Here is a 6,459-nt window from a genome sequence, read left to right on the forward strand (position 1 = left end):
GATCTCAAAAATAATTTTTAAAAAATAAAAAGATATTTTTAGCATGCTTTTCTGAGTGGAAAATATTTTGAAAAGTAATAACAACTGCACACTTTCAAAATTGATGTAGTATATGGGAACTTCTAGCACTGATTTCTTTCAATTGGTCTCCATTTACATTTCTGGAAAGGCTGTTCAATTCAGTAATACTACAACTGAATTATGACCTGGATTATGTTGTGCGTTCTTTATTATAGTAATCAACAAGCTGATACTGAACAAAAGGAAGTATCTAATTATGAGCTATGATTCCTTTATGTAACATTTCCCACCACACAAATGCCTTGCGGCACAAGGCAGAGAGCATCCCTCACGCGAGGAACAAGACCGGGGAGCACATCATCAATGTCCCAGATGGCATTTCCCAGTCAAATTTATGAAGAAGATTGGCAAGTGAGAGCTCCACGGTGGCAAGTCCTTTAAATATTCCAGGACAAATTCTTCGACCAGCGCCAAATGGTATTAGCTCAAAATCATTTCCTTTCAGGTCAGTAGAACTTCACTCACATGGATTCTTCCAAGCTTTTGGGTCTCTTCTAATAGCCCAAGCATTTGCATAGACCAAGGTCTCCGCTGGTATTTCGTATCCATTCAGTAATGGTGCTGGTGGTGGTTGCGATCGCATGTTCTCCTGGACCACAGCTTTAAGATGAGGCAATTGCTGGACATCATCTTCATTCGCAAACCCTTTCTTTCCCAGAAAAAATATTCTAACTTCTTCCTCTTGAGCTTTTTTCATTGCCTCAGGATTCTTCATAGAAAGGTCATGGCCCCTTCACAGTAACAGCAGATGTTTCTGTCCTGTTCCGCCAAGAAATATGGCCCGTAAGGATGCAAAACAAAATCAAAGAATAATATCATGGACAACTGTAAATTTCTTTCAGAACTAAAAAGTACCACTCCTTGATTTTGCCCCTATTTTATTAGCCCTTTTAACTTTTCAAAGGTCAATTTAACATTAATTTTTTGCTAATTTTCTTTGATTTTGTATTAGATACAAATTTACCAAAAAAATATCTATAAAAAAATAGAAACTTTAATCTTTCTAAAACTGATTTTTTGAAATGTTTAATCATTAAAACCAAAGAATTGGTTAAAATTAATTTTTATTTATTTTAATTTCAAAATTGATGAAAACTTAAATTGAGGAAGCAATTTATACCTTATGTAGTGTTTTTTTTTGTAATTAAACATACTTTTTAAATGTTTTATGCTTGAAAAAGTATTAAATTAATAATTTTTAGTCTTCTTTTCTACTTATCGAGGTCAGCATGCTTCATCTGATATGAAAATGTGTATATATTGCCATGCATCGTAGACGTACCAAAGTTATATTTGGCCCTGTAAGGATAAAGTTGAATGATGGCACTAATTCTCGACCATATGCCAACAGTACTGTTACAGCAAAACATTTATATACTGGAAACCCGTTGCTAGATCACAGCTCACAGGGATTAGACAGACTGGCTAGGTGTCATAAAAATTGATGGCTTCTGAAAAATAAAGCTTTATAATATTTATGGTTGTGGTTATTTTTTAAATATTTTTTATTTAAAATATATTAAAATAATATATTTTTATTTTTTTTAAAAATTATTTTTAATATTAGTATATTAAAATAATATAAAAACATATTAATTTAAAGTAAAAAAAAAAATAAAATTTTTAAATCTTTTAAAAATATTTTAAAAACATAAAAACAAATAGAACCTTAATCTAAACCTTGTATAAGTTAAATTTTGTGGCATATTGGTAGAGTCTTGGTGAACCAAGGCTAACCTAAACCAAGTTTTATTTTGAGACATTTTTGATATTGATTTGGTTAAACTTGATTTAATGAGTTAATTTATTTAAATTTGAGTGAGACTTAACTAATTTAATTCTAAGAAATAATATTTTTTTTTTTTGAAATGATGTTGTTTATCAATCCAGGTTTGTCCAGTAACCTGCAAGTTGACTCAAAAACCCGAATTTTAAGTAATATCAAACTAAAACTGGGTTTAATAAGAACTATGATAAATTGAACCAAGTACGTACGTGCACGCCTATTTCCGAAATACTGCAATACCATGACAAGAAGAGAGATTTCAGTGCCTTGGGAAAATCCGTGACTTGTTCCATTGTTGAGTTAAAATAATTAAATGTTTGGTCACATTCTGCCTTTCGGCCAGGTTTACTGACCCTTGAATGAACTACCAGGATCATTCTCATATACGAATCAGAATTTATCAACCTCTGACATAGTTTCTTGTACTGTCAACTAAGAATTGCATGACCTGTAATTGTTTTGGCTTGAATAATCTCTTGATGGCATTTCATATAACTCGCAACCTTATCAACGCACAGTCCATGTATTATTTATAAATTATAACTAGCTATACGAAGATATAATGGTGAAACCTCGTAACAGTATAATAGATGAAAAGAAGAAGAAGCAAGATACGAAGAAAAGCAGATCATGATCACGTACTTTCACTTTCAGCTAGGAGAAATTGGTGAAACCTAGTCTTTCAACAGCTGGCCTAGGATTCAAGTTCTAGCTAGTTCATAATCCTGTCCTTTAAAGTCTATAGACTTGCCGAAGTACATCTAATTACAACATAAACACTTCTGGTAGTTCCCTCGCTTCAGGATCCCTTCCAATTGCCCACGCATTCACAAAAACTAGAGTTCTAGCTGGTATATCATAACCATCTATGTTGCAATTTTGTATTGTTTCTCGTGGGAGCAGTAATGGAGCCACTGGATGCAATCTCCATGTCTCTTTCACCACTGCCTTCAGATATGGTAATCTTAAGAGATCGTCTTCTTTCACGAGTTTTCTGTCACCAGCAAAATTTCTAACTTCTTCTTGAACTTTGTTCATCACTCTAGGTTCCTTCATTAGAGCTGTCATGGCCCACTCCAAGGTGCCTGCACTTGTGTCTGTACCAGCAACAAATATGTTCTGCCAACCAAAAAAAAAAATGTCTAAATATATAGGAAGCGATGCATATCTTTTCCACGGAAGAAAACTACAGAATCTCTAGTAAAAGCTACACATGACAAAAACAAAATGAATTGAGAAACTTATTGATGACCATTAGCACTGCTTTGATGTGATCCCGAGTGAGATCAAATGCAAATGAGTGTTCCTTTTTCAGGCGAAGTAACACGTCAATGATGTCCTCTTTCTCAGGTTTGGTTCTCTTTGGATCCAGGTGCTCGTCAATTATTTCTGAGGTTAACTTTCATTACTCATGTCTATGCAGAGGGATGGACGTGTTATATCAAACATTTAGGAGAGGGCTAGATTTATTTACAAAATTTGTTTGTTGACCAAAAAGATGAATATATTCAAATATCTTCAGCAAGGCAGGGGAGATATCATATCAGGGTGAAATTGCTTGAATTAAATTATGATATTTGATTTTAGCATCCTAACGAGAGTTGAAAATTAACCCATTGTGCGAAAGGAATAGATTACACAGAACATTTTACATCCTAATTTTAGTTTTTTGTTAAAAAACTTCAAAGAATTACAAGGATGTAACATAAACAAGAAAAAAACAAAGCTTGTTTTCTATCTTTATTGGTATACAAAAAACTTCACTTTGGTTTCTTAATTTTTAATATTTTTATATTTTCTCTTTTTTGTTTTAGGTTTTTATGATTCCATCTTAAATTTTATTTGTTTTATATTTTAATCTCTAGATATTTAGAATAAAAAGAGAAATTCATTGGATAAAAAAAAGAAAAGAGAAATGATTTGATCAATAACATTCTAGTCATAAAAATTTTGATCTTAGTGTCAATAATTTTTTTTTTTTAAAAAATGAGTTCAAAGAAGGTGAGTACTACTCTTTGAATATGCCAAAAAAATAAATTGAGAACCATCAAGTTTTTATTAGTTTGGTTGGGTTTTTCTATGATTTTTTTATAGGTGTTTCTAGGTGAAAATTAAGTTAAAATTAGGGTTTTATAATCCAAAACTTAATATTACGACAATCATCAGATGTGATTAAAAAAAATAAAGAACCATAGGCAACAAGTCGTCTTCCCAAGTAATAAAAAAAAGGAAGAACCATGCATGTGCATGTGCTCTTAGGCTTTTATCTTTTTAGCCAAGCATGCAGGCTTGGTCTTCTAGCCTAGCAGCTTGTTACTTTTGTATTAGGTTTTTAATTAACATTTTTTTTTAATTGTTTAATTTAAGTATTTTTTTAAACAGTAATAATACTTCTAATTTATTATTGTGATTTATGTTTGATTTTTGTTCTTATTAGATTTAAGATAGATCATTTATTTATTTTTTCGAAGTCTATGAGAGAAAAAATCGTTTGTACTTAACAACCATAAAGAGAATATATAATATGAAAAGGATATTCAAAGTAAAGTATTTGCATTTGTATGTTTATTTTACTTTTTACTGGAAAATCAGCTTCTCATTTTAGTTTTTATTTAGCATTTATAGTTTTCTTACAATCATTATATTAAACACGTATATTATATTTTTATTTTTTAATTAACAAATTACATGATATCCAAATATTTTTTTTAAAATCAACTTGCGGGGATATTGACTAGTGTAATTCCTGATTGAGGTCCAGTTGGGCCTAGCATTCACTGGACAGCTAAAGCCGCACTTTCATTTTAGTTTTTCTTTCTATGATAACAAGATTCAAGCCTCATTTCGTGTCGAGTGGGCCTCGGTGTCCCTTCATGTTTTGCACACTTTGATTATACATTTGACCCCTCGTTCGTCTGCCACCGAGAGACTTCAACGGTAAAATATATTTTATTAAAATATTTTTATTTGAAAAAGTATTAAAAATATATATTTTTTAATTTTTTTAAAAATTATCTTTAATATTAGTAGAAGCACGGTTAGACCATAAAAACAAATATATCATTCATAAGTGAGCCTTGTATGAATAACGGCAGATTTTTCAAATGAAAACAAGTAAAATTGGTGGAAGAACATATGGGAGCAGTGTTCCTTCAATAAAACTACGAAGTGAGAGAAAATTGTGGGGGAGAGAAGGGAGAAAAAAAGAGCTTTATACCATTGAAAAAGCGATATATTTTAGCAATTTTTTGCTTTTCAATTGCTCCTCACTGACTGATGAGCTATATAATAAGCCAATTGGGAGGTCTTTTTTATCAGAAGAAAAGATTCTAGATTGGTTATGCTGTGAAGCATCTCCATGGAAAATTATGCAGGGGGGGACCATGCTCAAGTATGTTTGCTTGTAAAGTCGGGCATGTGGAAAGCTGCGAGGAAGCATCAGTTGCTCTCCATTCCAGCCACCCCACCCCCAACATGGTTGTTGTCATGGATTAAAAACTTAAAGATATCATGCTTCAGTCACGTTTTAGATTTACTTTTTTAATTAAGTATCATAAATTATAAGGCTGATAGAAATTTATATAGTTATCAGAACTTCAAAAAATTAATCGAGATGCGTATAAATTAATCCGAACACATATAATTACCAAAAAAAAAAAAAAAAACCCAAATTATTCCAACAAAACTTGTGTCCAAATCAGAAACAGACATGCCATGGGACAGTGAAGAGGGGTCGCGGAAATCGTAAAGTCGCTGCAATTTAGGCCCGGCCCAGATAAGCCTGTGGGCCAGAAAATGTTTGAGTTAAAGATCGTTGTGGTTATTATACGGAGTCGTCAAATTAAGGAATGATTGATTATCATTCGATTTTTTCTCCATGTTTTCAATTTATCATTCATGGCTCGATTTTATGAAAGGGTCGAGAAATAATTTGCTAAAATAAACTAATTTAAATGTGGATAGTTCACCTCAAAACAATACAAAATAGAACATGTTGAATACGAAAACCCAGAAAAAATTGAATCTCTCGTTGGTTCTTGTCTTAAATAAATAAAATAAAATAAATATGTATTTATAATAATTTTGGAATGAATTTCAATATTTTTAAAATATAAACAACATGTAAACACGTTCTATTTATACTAACTGTCTCCTCTCACACGATATCCAAATACTACGCTAAGGATAATCATTATTTTTTCCAAGTTTTTTTTTTTTTTTTCCCCGTAAGACATCTAAACACACTAAATGATGATTCATGGCTCTACAACAATGATGGATTCATGGCTCTAAAAAATTGCTTGTCAACGATGGTCTGCGGTTTTATAATGAAATTACACTATGTTTAATTATTGCCTGAAACAAGCCAATGCTCACTGATCGAGCAAGGGAAAGAAACATTTTATCTCATTATCATCATCCCTGTCAGGGTCTTACCATGCGAGGGGGCTCCACAAGGCAATCCTTTAAAGAAAGAAAGTCTGAATGGTTGGCGGTCATGTGCTGTTGTACCTAAATTGCCAGTTTGATTGCTGAAATAATTTTTCACTTAGGTGTGCGAAGGCTATCCTTCGCTTTAAATGGGATTCAAA

The sequence above is a fragment of the Populus alba genome, chromosome 5 (assembly GCF_005239225.2).
Source record: "Populus alba chromosome 5, ASM523922v2, whole genome shotgun sequence".
Taxonomy (NCBI): domain Eukaryota; kingdom Viridiplantae; phylum Streptophyta; class Magnoliopsida; order Malpighiales; family Salicaceae; genus Populus; species Populus alba.